Below are 21,040 nucleotides of genomic sequence, written 5' to 3' on the forward strand. Positions count from 1 at the left end.
CTACCTTTACACTTACATTATTGATGCCCCGAATGTTGATGGGTTTCAAACATTACATACTTAGAACCTTTAAGTTCAAATCATACCACCTCCTTCTGCCTACCAAGAGCATAAAAAACAAGCAGAACAAAAGGACATCATATTGAGGAGGCAGGAAACTAGGGGAAGACACAAAGACCATTTTAGGGTTTACAGGTTGCATGATGTTTCAACTCTATTAAATATAGCTCAGTACCATAAAATACGATTACATATATCATTAACTGTACTAAAACAAATTATATTTGAGTTGCTGAAAATACAGTGCACTGCTAGTGGAACATAAGTGGATTGCCTGACTCATTCAGGCTAAAGGTTAATCCTAGAGGCTTCAGAAACCAAATGGAAGAAAAGCAAAAAATCCCCACACCACCAGTGAAGGACATTTCACTAATTATATGCACTACTATACAGCTCCCAGACTTGACATAAATGCCTCACAAAGAAAAATAGGGTGACAGCCTAGGCTATGAAGTTTATCTGTATGCCATGTACTCAGCTACCTGGAAGCAGAGCTATCTGGGCTCTACCTGTCTCCAGAACAGGTAGAGGCCAGTAACTGATGTGGTTGTTGCCCTACAAGTTTACCTAATAGTCTTTCACACATCTGAACTGATGGCACAAACATATTAAACATCTTGAATATGCCACAGCATTACTTAGGCTGGCTCATACAAAACAAACTATATTCCCTGTTTTATGACTCTGTTGACATTATATGCCATGCTCCAGCCATGTCCTAATTTGAGATGATAACTCCACTTTACTGCCTTTTCTTCTCCCCCTCCTCTTGAGGTGCATCACTTTCCTAACATATCAAGGCTGGAAAGAAGCCATGTTGTATTTAATGAGATCCTCTAAATTAAAAGTCTGACAGGTGAGGACTGTTGAAGTGCATATGTCCCAAGATCAGGATTTCAGAATATACCGTAGACTGCATAAATGATGCAGCAAAGCTTAGCTAATCTACTCCAACATCCTAAGAACAGCAACTAGGAGAGAAAACAGCAACTAAAGAGAAAAGTGTTTGCATTTCCTCAATGAACACCTTTGACCTTAACCTTTTCTAACTTTATGCCCTTAAACACAAAGAAATGTTTCTCTCTTACCCTCTATCAGAGCTATCAATAATCTTTGGCTGTCCTTTGGAATTTTATTAACCTCTTTAGACATAATAAACTGTTGTGATAATATCAATACATAATTTTGCAAAATATGTTTCCTTTTATTAATTTTAAAATACTTCTGAAATAATTGGATTACCATGTCACTTCTTTTTAATATTTTTTCAAAAAATAGGTGGAACCTTGTATACAGATGGCCAACTTCTGTTGATCTAATTGTAGTTCTCCAATTATACCTTCACTGGAAGTTTTTCATCTGCAAAATGAACTGTCCTAGGCAATTACTCTGGAAATAGTTCACCTGTGCCTCAAAATATTTATCTAAAATTTCTACCTGTTCACACTTTTGAAGGCATTTTCTAACCTTTTCCAGATGCTATTATACCTTTATGCTGACAGATCATTTACCTTTGGTTTTGATCCTAGGTCCTCTTCTTTACACTATTTCTGCACATTTCATTCAAGGTATTCCTATTTTTATTAAAACTGATCTCCTCTAGGAGAAATACCAGTTTTTCTGTGTCCCTTTTCTTACCACAGGCTCTCTGATGAGCTGTCTGGGACACTGGTGACTCAAGGAGGACAAGGGCAGGTCAGTCAGTGTAGTCACATCTCCCCATTCTACATCTCTGACTGTCGGTCAGATGTCAAATTTAACAAACTTTGCAGCACTCATAAAGGTTTTTTCTTCACTCAGCCTGGATAAGGTGCATTATTTGATTTCCTTCTCTTCATTCTGGTTGATGCCAAAGGCCATTCAAACTTTTATAAAATCAAAATTTCTAATCAAAATTTCATAAGTAATGTTATGCTTTGTTTTTAGAAATTATTCATAAGACTCAAATCCTTTTATAACAGTACAGTAAAAGTAAATATATTGATATTAGCAAAAAAAGGAACATAAATTACTAGCTCTCAAAATAAGACCAGTGGTGAAGTATTTAAATTAATTGACTCCATACAGAAGTCTATTTTTTTTAAATGGTCTTCTGGAGAGACATTTAATGAGAACTAATGTTAATCTCTTGAAAGACCAGAAAAAGTATTTCTGAAGCTGTACATCAGACAGCTGAGCTGTATCTCTGACCACTGCCAGAGAACAAAACCAAAAACTGGTTCACAGCTAATAACTCCAAAGATAAAATATAAAGCAAAATAGCTTTAGCTGCATTAGGCATATATGTACATAGACTCAATTTTTCACTTGTTCTCATCTCTGAGGCATCTTATGTCTAAAACTCTACAGCTGGTGAATTCAGTAATGACATGAAAACCGAAACATGAATGGTGAAATAAAAAAAAAAAAAAAATCATTTGTTCTGTGGTCAACAGACATAGTGAAACAAGACTTCCTACAAACTGAAGGCCTACTTCTCTCATGCTTCTTAAGCAAAATAATTTCAGTTTCTTTCCCAGCACATGTACTTCCTGACATCTCCTCTGGGCAGGAGACACCACCTGCTATGCTTAGCCCAGAGTATGTACACGTTGATTTCTGCCAAGGAAAATATGTAGCAGCTTTCCACTCAGGAGGGCACTGATTCGGGCTTTTTCCTCTTTACTGAGCCATGGACACCATGAAACTTGTAAGAACTTAATTCTTTTCAAGGCTTGCAGAAAACCTCACTCCTATTAGCAGGAGCTAGTACAGCAGGTCAAAACTTGATGTAGAGGACTGACAGGCAAAAAGCAGTTGCACAAACCTCATTTCCTTAAGAAACAGTAAAATGTTATACCAAAATAAAGTTCCATTACATTAGCAGTGCTGGCAGCACAAGCTCTATGAAAATTTCATCAACTTATTAAATTTGAGTTATGTAACATAAGACTGTCATAATGTAGTTAAATACACAATGAAAGGATATCCTAAAATGTTTATTTTGAATTTTATATGTACCCTGCACACCATAATTTTTATATCTGATGTGTCCTTGTGTGAAGTATTTGAATTGCATTCATGATAGTTTTTTTCCCAGCTGTAGGTTCTCTTCAAAATAGAAACCAATCTAACTGGGTGATGAGACACTCTGATCCTTGCACACCTCCAAGGCTGAGCAGCTGGAATACAAAGTGACAGTGGTTGGTACCACAGCCCCAGGGCTGTGCCTAAACCAGGCAGAGCAAGGAGCTGGAGGGATTCACAGGCCAGCTCCAAGAGCTGTTCTGTTAGCTGCTCACTCATGAGTCTTCACAGCTTCTACTTCTTGCTTAAATTTTATGATGAAAATAAAGAAGCTTTAGTTTTACTCCCTATTGAAAGTAAAGGTCAAACAGGATTCACGTCTTGCCCACTCTACTGCTGTCTTTTCCATGCCTTCCCCAAGGGTGGACTGGGTTTTATCAGCATCTCAAGTCTCTGGAATTCTGCTCCTTAGGACCCAGAGCTAAAGGATTTCCTTCCTACAACCTGCATATCTGTTCATTTCCTTCTTAGTTACACCCCTGAGAAACAACTAATCCAGGTTGGTTTGAGCACTTTGGATAAATAATGCTCCTTGTTTGCTTCAGGTGGTTTCCATTCAGGGAACACCTCTGAAAAACCCTCTGACACCTCCTGGTTTCTGCACATCTCACGAGGAATTTCCAGGTTTCTCTTCCCAGCCCTACTCTGTGAGGCTGAGCCATGTTGCTTGCAACCAGCTGCTTGTTTCACCTGTAAAAATATCCACAGTCTGATTGCTCCTGTCACAATTTCCCAGATGCAGTTTGGTTATTACATGCAAATGCCTCTTATGAAATGACTATAAAAAGCTAAATGAAAGTCTCCTGTCAAAACAGAGATTGTGATAAAGATGCTGCTCACAGAACCAACACCAAATTCACACAGACATATTCCCAGCCTGTACAAACATCACTCACTTTGAAAAGTATTGTTTTTCATTTTCTATAAAACAAGGAGAAGAGAGAGCAGAAATACACAGATTGCATCTCCCACCCTAAATATTATCTTTAAGACAATTTCTCTAAGAATTGGTTATCGGGAGGCAGGTAACTGACAGCAAGTTAATGTAGCTCAGGAATGTACTCTAATAACTCACATGTGGTCTACTGAAGCACCTAATTTAATATTTGAGCTTCCTAAACAATAGGCCTGAAATATCAATACCAGGACTGCTCCAGACAAGAGTGTGACGAGTTGGTTCAGTATTGGTCAACTGAATTTCACCAGAAAAACCAATAATGGGAATTTCGTAGAGTCACAAAAAGCACACACCCAGACAAAACATACCTAAGATATGCATGCAGCCACAACAGTGAGCAGGGCTCAGCAGCCTCAGCAAGAGGGAGACTTCAATCATAAGCCACAGCTTTCACCTGATATTGAACTTCAAAATATAAATGAAATAGAAATAAGGCTGACTTTCCTTATCCACCATGAAATGAAACATGGGCCATTGTTCTTAGTTTGTATTACTGTTTGATTTAAATTCTTTAATAACTCCAATGCACATTGTGGCTATAGAAGAACATTTTAATTTAGAAGAATATTTTCATCTTCAAAGTCTGTTGTGAAGCAGAAGAAGGAACATTTTCAAGATGCAATCAAGCCTGTGGCCATTAAGCAATGTGCTGGCCATTTTTGCTTTTCCCTGGGCAGACCTGGTAGAGAGATGGTAGTTGGTGAGTTTGTCACCCTCAGTGCCCCACACCGGTTATTTTTTTATGGAAGAAAATTACTCACTGCTTCTAAGATTACTGTATTAGGTAATTTTTTTGCTATGGTTATGAACAGGCTGGTAGGAATCTGTAAGGAATAGATGGGGGTAAAGAGCCCATACTTTCAATCTTTGCCTTCTTTAGGCAAGCCTAAGGGACGAGAATAATAGCTGGTGGGAGTTTAGTGGCCTAAAAGTCTTTTTTCTAATGTCAGATAGTTGAGAACTGGATTTCACTGGAAGCAGTTATTCCAGAAGGATTGAAACAGTGACAGAAAGGGTAAACTGAGCTAATAAAAACAGGGTAAAATGGAAAGGAGGAGAAGGAAACAAAAAAACTCATCAAAAGAATAGAGATGGGAAGTACTTGGGTCATCTAGATCAGTTTGTATACCTCAGCAGTATATATACATCACCTTGTACAATTTCATATTTTCAATACCTATTTTTGACAGAGGTCCAGAAACAAACTCAAGTTTCAAAATGAAGTTATCCCTAGTAAAAAAAGTCCCTGTAGGCCACCACCCTTATTGTTTCTGCAGAGAAGATCACCTCTAGCAATACTTTTTTTTTGGCAAAGCAGATTTCCTTTGCCACTACTCAGATGAAAAATGTGGCTGTCTCTCCAGAAGCACTCTGCAGTGATGCAGACTCAAGTCTCTCAAGAACATCAGCCAATCCAGCTAACACCAGTGTCACCTCCAGCTGTGGAAGCCACTTTTCTGATCCATTTTCTGTCCCATAGCTTATCTCCTGGGAGAACAGCCCACCTGGCTGCTGCCAAAACAGACTCACTGCTTTCCCATCAGCTCCCCACACAGCTCTCCTCACCAGAACAGCACTGAGTAGACAGCAGATGGTCTCTCTCCTCTCCACGTGTGATGCACAGCCGAAAGCTGAACTCTTCACACCATTATTTCAACTAATATGAGATTTTTTTTCTATGTTACTTCAGCAGTTTCACAGTGAATAATAATCTAATTTTCAGAAGAAATTGCTTAAATCTTGATGTTGTTCTGGCCTTTTCAATGCTCTGCATTTCAAGGGAGATGCTAAGTTTTAGAGAAACTTTCAAAGGTTAAACAGTAGCCAGGATGCACTCTGTATTAACCAAATACTTCAAAGAAGATTATTGAGATTCTCTGAAGCTTATTCTGTGCAAGAAATCAAATATCCCATCCTGCTGCATCCATGGGAGTGACTAAAACAGGTATCATCCAGGAGAGAACAGTTCCATTTAAAACTCTCTTGTTTGTGTGTATGTATTTATGCATGCATAGACAGGTAGGTGTATGCAGATGACATTAAAGAGATAAAGAATTGTTAGCAGCACTGCTGTTTAAATTACCATGATGCAGGATTAGCAGAGCACATGTAACTCAGCAATTTGTTGTACCTCATCTGCAAAATCAGGTATGCACTACTCAGTTATTTATAATTCATGTTTTGATCAGATTGTTGTCCAGCTCTCAGTTACAAAGTACTATGCTTCTGCTATTCTGTCTCAATTTTAGAATGGTATTATTTTGAAGAATAAGCATGAAATCTTATCTTTAAAATGGAGAGCTATATCCCAAAAGGCTCTCAAGCAACTCAGCAAAGACCAGGAAATCAGCTGAAGGTGCACTTCTGGTGTGCAGTTTTAGTCATCCTTGAAGTGGTAACCAGGAGAATTATACACTAATACATAAATATTCTTAGAATGGATATGTAATTCCTGCTTTGGTATTTGGTATAATTAGGACAGTACATGATGTTAGTAAAGTCATTACTGGTATTCTGCATTACTGGTATTCTGCATTACTGGTATTAGCCCTTGAATCAACACCCTAAAAAAATATTTAAGATCAAATGAAAAGTTTCTATTAGGCATAGGTGTCAAACTTGCCTCAGACAGGACCTAAAGAACTTTAACCTATCGGGTTATTCAAAAGGAAGCTAAGACAAAATTGTATACTCCACAAATACCAGCAGAAAAGAACAGATTTCATACTATCTGCAGTGGGTTTGGGTGGGATTTATACAGCCAATTGTTTAAAAAGTCTGTAGTGTAAACATTAATCTGTGATCTCTTGATTTTCTGTTTAGTGAAGAGCATTTTTAATAATGTAACTATCAACAAATGGAATATCTTACTGAGAACTCAAAAAAAAAAAAAAAAAAAGCATTTCAAATTAATGTCCGTACTGAGAAAAGGTTCTGTGGTCTTCAACTATCTAGTAATTGCTTTTGGGTCTTAAAATCTACAAGTAACAACTTCATTGCATAATTATTGGAAGGTCAAGTAAACACTATTTTGCAGACTTAGTCTCTTTACAACGAAAGACACACACTGTTCTTGAGGCAAAGTGAAATATATCAAAGATGTCAAAGTCCTGCAAGGCCATTTGGCACACTCAATTTTTATCCATATGAATTACTTTTTATTTACTTGGGAAAACTGGCAACACATAAAACTGCATTAATGTCTTGCCTTGATTCAAACAGATTTCACCACACCCATGATCTAAGTGCCTGACACAGATGCTTCCTTCCTCAAGAACAGGAGGTGGTCTTTGACCCCAGCATCAATTCCAGAGGTTCATTAGACAAATATCTGGATAATCTTCCTCCCACCAGCTCAGCCTAGGGAGTGCAGTGTTGACGCATGAACAAAGGAAATGCTTAGAGCATCTGCAAGCATTCTGCTCCTAATCTACAATAAATTATGTTGTTTATGCAAACAATAAATTATGTTGTTTATGCTTCTTATGAGCAAAATATAGTTTAATTTTCTTTTGCAAATGAAGGGCTTATGGGTTATTTTGGGAACTGGCGTACACCATCTCTGTTACATCAGTTACTGTGTTTCCTCCAAGGCTACTGGCTCTTGTGGTCCTCTCCAGCAAAGACTTCTCTGGACACTCCCAGGTATAAGTACCTATGCCTGACACTCAGCATCTGCTGCTGGTTTGATAATGATTGTACTCATGGCTTTGCAAGAGCTACATATGTGCTTCCATACTGTCCTGCCAAATTCAAAGGATTTTGCTACCAGGGAACTTTGCTACCAGGACTTTGCACTTGGGGAGGTGCCTTTCAGTAACATACCAGTCACATTTTAACCCCAGGCAAGGTGGAGAAATGCTCAGGCGTGTTAAGAAACTGCAGCAGTAACTAGACTGAAGTATGCATGTATCAAATACAAACTTTTAAATTAAATGTTGAAAGCACTAATTTTCATAAGAAAATTAGTCTAAGACAAATACAGTTGATTCAGGCAATCTTAGCTTGACATAATTCATCTTTTCACAGTCCCTACTGTGTCAAACACCTGAGTAAATTATGATCCTAAACAAAATTTTCTCAACAGAAAAATGGCAAGATAAATTAGCTGGCCTGTTGTAATGTATTAGTGTATCAATCAATAACTCAATTTCTGCAAATTTGCAGCAGCTTTGCAAGATACTGCTGTGCACAGTGCTATTGAAAAAAAAAATCTGTTGGTTTTCTTTCAAACACAAAAATCTCAAAAGCACAATTAACTACACTGTTGGAAAAACTGGTGCATATCCAAAACAGCTCACAGGTGAAGATCTTTTATCAAGGAGAAAATGCTAGACGTTTACATTTCTGCCAGACTGCTCCACAAGAGGAGCAGACCACTCCAACAGTACAAGGATAAGAATGCGGAACAGCAGAAGCTGAGGCAGTTGAGTAATTCATCTCTCTTAAGAGACATGATTGCACTCTGTACTGGCTGGCACAAACTCTTGAACAACAATCTACTATGTGGAAAACAGATTGGCCTTTATGCTTTGCTTAGGCCTTTACCAAGAGCATCTTAAAACACTTCAGTAATTTGAAAATAATGCCTCGACTATAAAAGGCAGATGCAGAGTTATAGAAATTAATGTATAATAAGCAGAATCCATCCTATGAAGGCCTTTCCAGGGAAGGGCTTATTGGACCTGTTTCTGGTCATTTAAAAATATCCAAAAGGAATTCTGCAAGACTGTGGACAAGTATTTAGTCTGAAGTAACAGTTATAACAGCTCTTTACAAGAAAGAATCTTTCATGCTTAGAGGCATTGAAATGAGGAAGAGACTCCATTGCTTCACAGAAATACAACTATATATGAAAAGTACTAGTTTTGAATGTCTGGATACTTAATTATAGCATGCCTCAAAGAAACTTCTAGATGAGATGATACAGCTTATGCAATAATTATACACCACCATTACTTCAACTGAATACCTGAAGAATGATATACTTGTATACCAGCCTTCTCTTCAAATACATGAGAGCCATCGTGCTTGGTCTTTTCACAGAACCACATCTCTGAGTCAGACACCAAGAGAGGCACACAACAGGCACTTGGTGCCACTTTCCTGCAGCCTTGGCCCCAGTGCTGAGTTCTGCCAGAGAGTGCTCCTCTATGGCAGCTCAGCATCTCTCCCAGACCTGATCAAAACATGAATGACTGGCAGATCCTACAAACAGTGGCTAATCCCATAAGGTCAGAGAGTAACAGGGAGGCTGCAGTGTTGCATTCCAGCTGTGCTGCCTTACCCCCAGCCTCTGTCATTTTACATGACAAGCACTGTCTAAAGATGGTGATCAGAGCTATATGCTATGCCTGTGACATGCTCCTCTCTGCATTCCAGGAGCTCAAGAGAGAGCTGTGCAGGACACCAATGGCTTACTCCCAGCTGCTTCCTTCCCTGGGGAAAAGCACTGAATTACATTACACCTGACCTGCATCTCAGGGCAGCTGCACAGATCCCCAGCACTACCTGATGAGCTTTCAAGCAGGTGCCCTCTCCCAGCAGAGATAAGCAATGCTATCTGCCACTACAGGGAAGTGCACACTCCTGCACTTACATCTTCCACACCTCTGTAAGGATCCTTGTTCTTCATTTTCCCAGGCAAGGAATAAAAGAAATATTCATCTTTACTGATGACATAAACTGGAAACAACAGGAGGTTGTGGCCATTTTGAAAGACAAAAAGCATCAGGTATACCCAGCTGCTCCTGGGATTATGAGCTCATTTATACAGGGAAAAAAAAGCAGTTCTTTAATTAAAGAAAGTAACTTTCCTTACCAATAAGCCCAGTTATGGGCTTATTGGTAAGGAAAGTATATGTTATACTTGGAAAATTGAGTGTGAGGAACAATGCAACAAGGGTGGATAAACTCTTTCTCAAACAGAAAAGGAGTGTGTGAACAATTTCATGGATCTCATCTTAAATAGGGTACAGGTTTCAGGAATGAAAGATCTCAAATACCTGTCCTACAGAAAAAAAAATTATGCCCTTGTAAGCACAGAGGGCAGAAACCCTATGAACATTTACTTTCAGCAGTGTGCATGTGCTGCAAGTTTGAGAAATGCTAATGGCTCCAACAGATCTGGCTGATAAGAAGCTTCACTTAAATGTGAATCGTACTAAGAGCCTAAGCACAGCTGTTTTAGGATGGAACTAATACAATGAGGCTTGATATAATACTCATCATCCAAATAGAGAAGCATTGCCAAACTTCCAGAACTCTGATCAGACAACTGGAATCACAAGTAACTATCAATAACCTGCGCTTACATCTTTGTTAGTGAAGAAACCAGTTTTATAGAACGTAAATAAAAACAGCTTAACAGATGAGTTAGCTCTCTCCAGAAATTATACCATAAATCAAGGTCCAAAGACTGAAATCATTCCTAAAATGTATGCCATCTCATTAGCATTGAACAGTCGTGTCATACTGTACAATATATATCTTAATGAACCAGCACACAATCCACATACTGTCACATATTCACAAAGTCATGTCTTAGTACTTTGGAAATGGATGAAAGATCCAGATAAATATTTGACTCTATAAGAATGAATTAAACAGTAAAACTGGAGATTTTTGGGCTATTTGTCAGACAGGTTAGCTAAGGATGACTAAAAACTTAAGTCTGATTTACACTGATTTGTTTGTTAAGTTACAATTAACTGAAGCAGTATATGAAGCAGAAATGCAAGGAGGAATTTCACAAAAAACTCCAAAACCACAATGATTATGAAGAATTACTGTCATTTGCTTATGTTACACAGATCCCTTGGATCTAGTTCTACAGAAACATTCAACAAAACAGCTTGCCAATATATCAGTCAGACACTGAGGTTCTGACTCTCAGAAAGATTACTTTAAAACTGTATGTAAGAGCTGAAAAAATAAAAGTCACCAACCTCTAATAAGGTAGACTGTTTCACTGCAGATCCAGAGCCAGTATCTAGAAATGAATAAAAACAGGGTTCACTTGTTTGTTCAATCCTCAGTTTTTCATTTACCAATTCTCAGAATTTGTTATGCATATTTTCATAACATTTTCATGCAATCAGCTTCTAACAGATGTTTCCAGCATTCATAAATATGTGGGTTTCCAGTAAGTCACTCTTCTGTATAAAAATAGGACACACCCATAACATTCTCTTAAAATTAAAAGCAGAGGAAAACTGTGTGGCTTTATTTTTCCTGATTACTTCACAACAAGCTATTATAGGCTTCCTTTAAAAATTGGCTTGGTGAAGGTTTAGCTACTTTTTCAAGTTATTAACACCTGAACAGAGAAACATTATTAACATCAGAAACACTTGATCCTAGAGCTCTCTCCTAAGTAAATTACACTGAGATGCCTGCTCAGACACATTCTATCACAAAACTCCTGCTTTCTCTACCACACTTCTTCCCTTTGTGGTATCTCTTCTGACCCCTCCTTATATTTGTCTCCATCCATCAAATTTTGGCATGCCCTTCCAGAAGAAAAAAAAGGTGCACAACTTTGGGTATTACTTCTTTGTCCCAGCTCTTCTCTGATCACAGCTGTAGAAGCTGTCAAACTACCTCCAAATCTCAGTTGCCTCCCTTAGGAGTTTGGGAGTTACATCCACTATGCATCTTAAACAGTGCATCAAGGTAGGCACTACATTACAGTGGCACTACTTGCAACTTTCAAATGCTTCAAAGATCTACAGCAACTCCAACCACTGCATAATACAGAGAACTCCCTTCAGAAGCTTGCTACATAAAAAGATTTTCAGCTCACTTCTATCTCTCTATTTCCTTTGTAACTGTAGCTCATTCATATTATATAAACAGGATTTTTAATTTGTGTTCATAGCCAAAAGCTCAAAGATTTAAGTATGTAAGATATGGATTTATTTTAGATATGTGAAGTCTAATTGCTACTTCTATCTCACATAAAAATCCAGGCACTCAGGCTCCAAAGCTGTATTACTCCATAGGTAGCTTGGTCAAGGTATGCTTGTACTACTCTCTTTTACTCTGCCTTACTGTACTGCTTTTCACTGTGCTGAGAGAAGATGATGACTGCACTTTCAGGCTTATCCCTTCTCCCTGTTTATAGGTCAGTTAGTGTGCATGTTAAGACACCCAGGCTTAATCCTTCTGCTGCTGCTGACATGGACAGAATATCATGGTATTTCCCATCTATAAAACTTTATTATTTCTACCTTCTTGTAAACTACTACTGAGAATATGCACATAAAACTAATTTTAGCTACTCTTACAGAGTCAGACAGAAAAAGACTCACTTTGCCATGCCTAAGTTTTATTCTCCATTCACTTCCTTGCCAAGTATGCATTTGCATGGTCAGAAGTCTTAGTAACTCTAAAAACTGGTTTTCAAGAAAGACATTTATCTTGAGCATGAAATTCTTGAAGTAACAAGTTATTGAGTACACCATCAGAATAATGCAATATATTCTGTCATTCTTTCAGCTCTAAATAGAACGGTTTACATGCTTGCTACAAAATTGATTAGCTGGGTTGGAAAATAAAGCAAAGAAAAAAATCCAGCATCAAGGTTCTGAATGGTTTTCTGAAATGGCAAGCATTTTAAGAATGCCAATTTCTTATCAGAGTTCTCTAGGGCAATCACATATTACTCTAAAGCAAAGGCATGAGAACTATTTACTACCATGTTCAGTGAAACTCCCTACTATTACTAAATAATAGTATTTTTATAACTTCCCCCATATTATTTTCTATCATCCCTTTATTGTACACCAAAGTTTGCACTTGTTAAAAGATTTACATTTATATATTTCAACTAAAGCTTATGACTGCTGTGCAATGTAAGAAGGAAAAAAATGGTTAAAGAAATCACCAGCAAATTTAGCCCTCACAGCTCAGCAGCTCCCCTGCCCACATACCAAAGCAAGGAGATGCTCCAGCAAAACTCACTCCTGGTGACTAAATAAGCATCTTCCAGAGACAACTCTAGAAGTTATCAAACCACATTCCTCTTTCATATGTGAGGAACAGCACTGAACTCAAAGTATTTCTATCTACTGGTACCTGATTCAAGCCACTGAGTTAGCTGGGAAAGCAATCATATTCATTTTACAAGGATTCACAACACTGTCATTTTCACATCCAATAGGATGTGAAAATAACATCCTATTTTCAGGTGTCATGAAAATAGGATTTGATAATTTTAGCTCATAACATGAGACAGGCAGAATACTTTTTTACATACATCTCCATATGTGAAAACTTATAGAAAAACACACAGAAATTTAGAACATCTTCACTTCAGCCGTAATTACATTGTGAAGCAAGAGAGAGCTGTGATGGATAAAATTTACTGCTGAACTCAGTAGTGCCAAAGCAATCATAAGGAGACCTGAAAACACCACTTTCAGACTTTGCTAATCAGAAGAACCCATCAGTTCAGCACCAGGCACTGGCTGTGCACAGCAATGGTAAAAAAAGGCCATTATAAATTAACCTCCACTCAGAGAAAAGCCCTTTTGTAGTACTTGTCACATATATGAATAGATTGTGGATGACACTGTAGGAGCACGTCATGCAAAAGATGACCCATGGACAAGAAACACAGGGAAAGTAAGAACTTGACCAAGCTCAAAGATGATTACTTGGTTTGCATCAGAAAGATACTTTTATCTCCATGACCTACTTAGGAGTGGCTTCTGGCTGGGAATACAGTATACAGAATCCTATATTAATAAAAAACATGCATTGTTTTTTGTGCATGTCAGGTGCTTAGATATTCCAACTTTCAAAGATACACAAAGCTGTTGCCTTCCTAGAGATATTTAGGTTCTATTGAAAAAAATCAATATGCCAGTTTGTTACACTAAAAAAAATCTTGGTACTAGCCTTTAGACAAAGCATTTCTAAAGGTATAAATTACATTAAAATTTCAGTTCTGACTTGTGACAGTAAGGACTTCAGACATTTCTCTAGTAGCTTTAGTCAAACTGTTGGCAATGATTTCCAACCCTTCCATAAAGCCCTCCTCTGCATTTCCACCTAATAATTTTACCTATCTTTTTTTCTTCATCCCACACATATGGCCTTTCCTACACCAAAAAAAAAAAAAAAAAAGCTTGAAAACAGTGAAAAAGTTATGCAGCTTAGCTCTTTCTGACACTATTGTGTGGAAGTCATATCAGTCTTCCTTAAGCTCAGACAACATTAACTCACCTCACACACTGAAGTCCATGCTTAGAATCAGTTGAAAATAAGGCAAATTCACAGGCAGGTATGCAGTGGTATAAAAAAAATTCCAATAATCAGAAGTCAAATACTGAGAAAGCTCCTTCATAAAGTATTAACTGTAATATCAAGGAAGAAAAACACCACAGAATGATCTACAACCTGAGAAAAAACCCCAAAGCGTAATGCAGCACTGACACAGGAAAATACAATGCTGAAAGGGTGAGTGTACCCCAGAGAATGGAACACATACTAAAAAGTCTGTGTGTTAACTGTATCAATAACTGTAAGGAGCTGGACTGAAATATCAGCTGCATTTTGATTAGAAAGTTAAGTCTGTAGCTAAAGATAAACTGTAGCTCCTCACATCACTCAGCATTCCTCTGTCCCTGTACAGAGGCACAGCCCCTGCAGCCCCAGGCTGAGCACCAGAGTCCTTCCTGCCTTTAGCAGAGCTGCTGCCAAAGGCATCAAAAAACACACTTCCAGCTGCCACCATCAAGTTACAATGAGATTAAGCAATTTTTAAAATTGCTCTGGTTAATCATGGCAACATCTCATCATCTTCTACTGGCTGCAGGCTGTTCCATTAGCTATTTAGGTCTGTAAACAAGGGCAACTAGGTCTGTGAACAGTGGAGATCCAAGGTCTCACCCTTCTACAGATGAGCTCATTGCAAACACAGGCGATAAACAAGTCAACTCAACAGTGCAAAACAGAACAACTGTCAGTGTGCTAAGAGCCTCTGCAATGCTTGCTCCCTGTTTATTCTGATTTTAACTTAGGGCTGAAGCTTAAGCCACTGCTTTTGCAAGGAATTAAAATTGAGTATTGTAAGTTCATTCATACTGGAGGTGTATCACAAAGCAAAGCAACAGATGCAGCTCCTGCCTGGGAAATTACAAAGGCTCTTATCCTGAAAAAATTTACATATCAGGAACTTTATTCACATAAGTAATCATGCAGGACCAGGACCTTATTTAATCTTTCTTCAGAAACTGACCCTGTACAAACAGCACACGGATGCTGCCTGCACTTTCAATAGCAAATCATTCAATTTATATTATCATTCTACCAGTAATTTAGCTGTAGTGTTGCTAAGAGGATTTTCAACATATTAAAGTATTATTGAAATAATATAACTATTTGCATTTGAAAAGTATATTGTCTATTCCAAACAATACGGCAGGAGATCCCCTCCAAGTATTAAGAAATCTCTAACTAATCACTTTAAGGCAATGATGTTTCCCATTGGAGGATATGAAATTCTGTCCAAAACCTCCTTCATAAGCTATTCTTTATGCAAGACAGAAATGGCTTCTGGCAAAGCAGATGATCTGCCTGTGGCAGGCTAAGTGTAAGTATGAATTTCTGTTGCTATAAATACAAAATGAAGTTTAAAAAAAAAAAAAAACCAAACACAAACCAAAAACCAAAGGTACTTGCTTTTTGACAAAGACAAAAAGTTTTTTCTTTTTGATTAAGCTACCCTTTGTTCTAGAGAATCTTCAAGCTTGTTTAGTTAGTATTGTTCCAGAAACCATGTGGTAACATAAACTTTAGTTATGTAAGTTACCATCCTACCACATACTAAAGCACTGGAAAACATTACAAGTATCCTCTGAGTGTGAGATGTAGTATTCCAGATATCTTAGTTGGGAACAAGTTAGAATCACTTTCAACTGCAAGCCTCCTCATTTCTATACTGTTTTAATGCTGAAGAAACACCAGAAAACCAAGAAAATCCTCTATTTCATAGCTATCCTCACCACCTACATACCATTTATTGATAGTTGGGCAATTAAATAATTTTTTCTAAAAATATGGGAATATTTAAATGGTAGCCAATATGTTGCAGTAATTACTAAATTTTATTCTACACTTAGCATAAAGAAATTCACTTTGTGCTATTTATTGTTAAGTGGTATTTCCAAGCTCTGACTTTGGTGACAATCATCTACCTTTAAATTGACAGTTCATTAAAGGACAAAACTAGATTATTAGTTATTGGATTTCAGTGATCTAGTGAGCATGTTTGGACAGCCATAGATTTTGCTTATACATTATACTTTGAGCATTAGATGCATAAGATTTTGTGGGGTGTCCCTGTTTCTAGCATGTGCTGATTATGGCTGGGATAGTTAATTTTCTTCTTGGTAGCTGGCATGGAGATGTGTTTTGGATTTGTGACAAAAACAGTGCTGATAACACAGGGGTGTTTCAGCTGTTGCTGAGCAGAGTTCACCCAGAGTCAAGGCCTTTTCTGCCTCTCACCCCACCAGTGAGGAGGCTGGGGATGCACATGGAGGGGACACAGCCAGGACAGCTGACCCCAAGTGACCACAGGGATATCCCAGACCATGGGGTGTTGTGCTCAGCTCTATATGCTGAAGAAGGGAAGCAGAAGGAAGAGGAGAATGTTTGGAGGGATGGTGTTTGTCTGCTCCAGTCACTGTTACCTGTGATGGAGCTCTGCTTTCCTGGGGATGGCTGAACACCTGCCTGCCCACGGGAAGTGGTGAATGAATCCCTTGTGCTGCTTTGCTTTCATGCACAGCTTCTGCTTTACCAAATAACTGCTTTGATCTCAGCTCACTGGTTTTCTCACTCTTCTGATTCTAACCCCCGCCCTACCAGGCCGCTGGTGCTTACTGGCCTGCAGGGGTTAAACCACAATATAGCTTTTATCTGGGTTTGGTCACAAGCACAAATGACTCAGAATCCCTCCTGTGAACAAGTTTCATTCACATAGAAGCAGTAACAGCCACACAAGTGAGATCACTCTGTGCACTAGGTCATTATAGCAGTACATCTATAAAGAATCAGGTATTTCAATAAGTATTTCAGCTTAGGGTGGTATATCCAGTATTTAATACCAAGGATGTTCTTCACCATTGATCGGAGCAATTACCAACCCACTTAAGGCTAGATTTGAAAAGTGCTTTCCTATTTCACACAAAATGTGTTAGGAAGTGGAAAAAAATCAAATGTTTACTGACTCACTCAATTTCACATATTGTATCACTACTGTATTTGCTCTGAAAGATAATGGGACAGTTTGAAAAAATAGCTGCAATAGAAGCATTTACTGAGACCAAAAGTACCAAATCAAAAAGGTTTGCCAGAGTGAACCAAGCTCAAACAATTTATCAAGGGCCTCCAAATTTAGGGTTGTCAAAGACCTGTAATATATTTCTCCTAGTACTCAAAAGGAAAATAATCTTTTACCCTCGAGAATAATGTTAGCAAAGTGCATTCAACCAGCTCAGGCTGAGTTATGCTAACAACCCTGTTCGCGTCTGGACATGGAGACCTTCAATTCATGACTGTAAAATTTGATAAAAATGTTCCAGGAACTGCCAAAAGGTTCATATTTAATTACCACTGGAATCAATAGAATGAAATACTGCAGAAAATTACATGTTCTACATCATTTAAGTTTTCTGATTCCTGACTTCTGGACTTCAGAGGTAGCCTGCATTACCTTCTAAACCCTAATTCATCTGGTTTAGAAACAGTAATTAATTTCTACTCCAAAGAACATAAAACTGTCACCACTTCAGAGTATGTTCCACAGGCCTGGATTTACTGGGAAGAGCAAGGAGCTGCATCTGCCCTTGTTTCTATCATGCAGAACACCCATTAAATAAATGATCCAATTCTTCATTACAGGCTTTTCAGCTGGTGAATGCATGCCCAAGAACTAAAAAGAGATCTGGATTTAGCTCTGCTTATGAAAAGAGAAAGGATGTTTTATCAGCTCCTTGGGATCAACAAAAAAATTTTAGTAGGAGCTGGAGAAGGATTGCCTTAAAATTTCTGTCAGGTAGCATGATACTAAATAACTTAGTCTAAGAACTCCAATTAGAAAACAAAAGCACTAATAGTTCTGCAATCCTTAAGGCTTGCAGAATCCTTACTAATATGTTTGTCTGACAAAATCAGATGTGATATTCAAAATACTTCTACCACAAGTATCAAGGAATAAACATACTAGTGTTTAAATTGCATGCAATAAAATAACCTAAAAAAAGAAAATTAAGTATTTGGGTATTAGTTTTTTATTTTTTGTACATGACACTGAACAGAGCTGCTACAAGCATGATACATTATGAGTACTACATTTTTATTTGTGACATACTGTTAAGACATTTTCATTAAGAAAAGGTAGCTGTTTACAAGACACAAGAATATATACTTCTAGTTGTACTAGCAAGCAAAAATCACATTTTATATCTGGCTTCTGCTTCCATCTTGCTTAACAATTCACCTGTGCATACTAAATCAGAAAATACTTAGCAAATTTTCTTTGCATTTATTTAAATACTGACAGAGCAGTGCAAGTTGCTACACAAGCAGATGACTGAAGAAGCCTTAGATACATGAATCCTGCAGCTTTTCCCATCTGCCTTGCCTCAGTAAGAATTCCAGCTCCTTCCCTTGCCCTTCAGAATTGCCCACCATCCCGTGGCATCTATGACTGATGTCCACACTCTGCAAATCGCCCTCCGGGTGTCCCCACAACCTGCCATCTATCTCACTTTTATCTCATTCAACAAGGTACAGCCAGTTCTGCAGGTGTGTGTGCTCCTAGCACAACAGGTAACTGCGAGCTAACACTCCTCCCTTCTGGGGTCAGTTGCAGTTATTTTGGGAAATTGCATTTGTTCTCAAGCTTGAATTAGAAATCGCACAACAGGTACAAAAGTTACTGGAGAAACACCTGTGAATGCACAGGACTCAGCGCACAGTATCTGTGTCTCATTTCCTTAAAAACAGGCTAAACAATATGCAGGCCCTTGTTTTTCATTAAATGCTTGGCTGGAAAACTAAATACTGATGAAACTTTTAGCGTGTCATGGGCTTTTCTGCCATTCCACTGATGTAAACCTCATGTTTAAATATATATATAAGCTAGGGAAAATCAGCTTCTGTTGGGCTAACAAGCAAAAATTTTTCCCTGTTTATAACTTTTCTGAAATTAATCAATTATTGAAAGTATTACTTTATGTAAAGTTACTTCACTGAAAAATGAACTATATTATCAATTCCTGTCCCGTGAGTTACCAGCTCTGAATGTCAGATATTCCTTCTAGTGAGATACTGATCACTTGGATTGGATTAAAGATGAATTAAAATTTAAATCCTTTCTATCATGTGCTCCCTGATCAAACTAGCTTTCTATAAGAGGCATTTTTTGATGTTAAAAATAAACATAAAACAAAAAATGTTTCCTTTAAGTCTAAAAATGTCATCAGTAGTAAACATCTTTTCTTTCCTTACTGCCCAATTTCTGAAATGCCAGCTCATATTCCACGTTAAATGTTTTAATGATTTTATCTTGATCCCCAGTTAACCAAAGTCTCCTGTGTAAAATCAGTATGTATAATTTCATGGTTTGGCAGAATTGGCATTCTAGATGCAGAAAATGCTAATGCTGTTTACCACATTCATGCCTAAAAGTCCATCTACTAATTTTTCTATTAAGACAGCCTGCTGGGCTTAAAAGCTGAAAGTTAGAAACCTATCTATTAGGCATGCAGCCAGATCAGAGCCTCACAGGACTTCCTGAACCCATCAGAGAATGTATTACACTACGAGGGAGTCACCTCCCCTCTGAACCAATACAGTAAGAACATCCAAGCATGTATCTTACTGTAACGGTACACAGATTTGGACTTAGATTAGCTTCAGCATAAAAATGTAAGGTCTTGCATAAGTATCTGCTGAGGAGACTGACCTTTGCCCCAATACAAACTAAACAGAACTATACACTTTTATACCTGACTACCTCAAAGGAAGACAATTTTTGAATGAGTATAGGTGGAAGGGAAAAGTGGATGGAACACCCATTATCATTTTTTCTGCAGATCTTACGGCCACAGTTACAATTTCCCCAAACTGGAGGAGAGTGAGAAGGATGACAATGTAAGCACTATTACCTTAAATACAGGACAGTTAACGTGGGAGAATAACTGTGCTGATCGTCTGTTTTCCATTTCTATAATTCATAGAAAACAGATTTCTCCACTGACAAAGATAAATAATGCACTAAATTTTAGGATTTTGGATGAATCACTGACAGGGACGAAAACTAAGATAAAATCTTAGGGATATAAATGGGCCCACGTAACAAAAAATGAGACTAAGACTATTAGGAAAGTACTATGAGAGCTTTCCTGATTAACATGATGTATATTATGTCAGATCACAGAGTCCAGAGAGACTGGGGCTGTTACCTATATTATATCATACAGCCCAACACAGCTCAGCCTCTGAGATGCTTCCACGTAACCTGTGGGGTTTTTTTACCAGAAGATGCAGATCAGCTCTTTGAAGAGTAAACACCACTCCAACAGTCATGCTTCTCCTGAGCTCGCAAGTGGGGCCACACTGTGTGGCTGCTGTGTGCTCTGCCAGTACACGACTGGAGGTGAGATATTTCCTCCTATCCACACATGGACTGCTAAAACTCCATTGCTGCAGCTGCCAGTGAGTCATGAAACTTGGATCCAGCACAGCCTGAGCCATTTCAACGTGCAGTGTTCAGTCCCCTCAGATTTAACAGTCAGAGGAAACCAAGCCAGGCAAATGACACGTGGGAAGGAATGAAGACAGAGGAGTGCAGTAATTTTTTTGTGTGTACACATAAAATGTCTACTATTTTGATAATAAGTGGATATTTTCTAGTCCATGTATTATGAAACATTAAGA

At 38.1% G+C, this 21,040-nt stretch overlaps 1 protein-coding gene across 1 annotated transcript in view; it reads right to left on the reverse strand.

The window, feature by feature from the left end:
* Positions 1–21,040, reverse strand: part of CNTN1 (contactin 1) — a 208,175-nt gene that overhangs the window by 141,592 nt on the left and 45,543 nt on the right. Inside the window, exon 2 of the mRNA XM_059847082.1 lies at positions 11,032–11,075. The gene's annotated coding sequence lies outside the window, so the exon portion shown is untranslated. The remainder of the gene's footprint in view (positions 1–11,031; positions 11,076–21,040) is intronic.

The sequence above is a fragment of the Haemorhous mexicanus genome, chromosome 5, assembly GCF_027477595.1.
Source record: "Haemorhous mexicanus isolate bHaeMex1 chromosome 5, bHaeMex1.pri, whole genome shotgun sequence".
NCBI lineage: Eukaryota > Metazoa > Chordata > Aves > Passeriformes > Fringillidae > Haemorhous > Haemorhous mexicanus.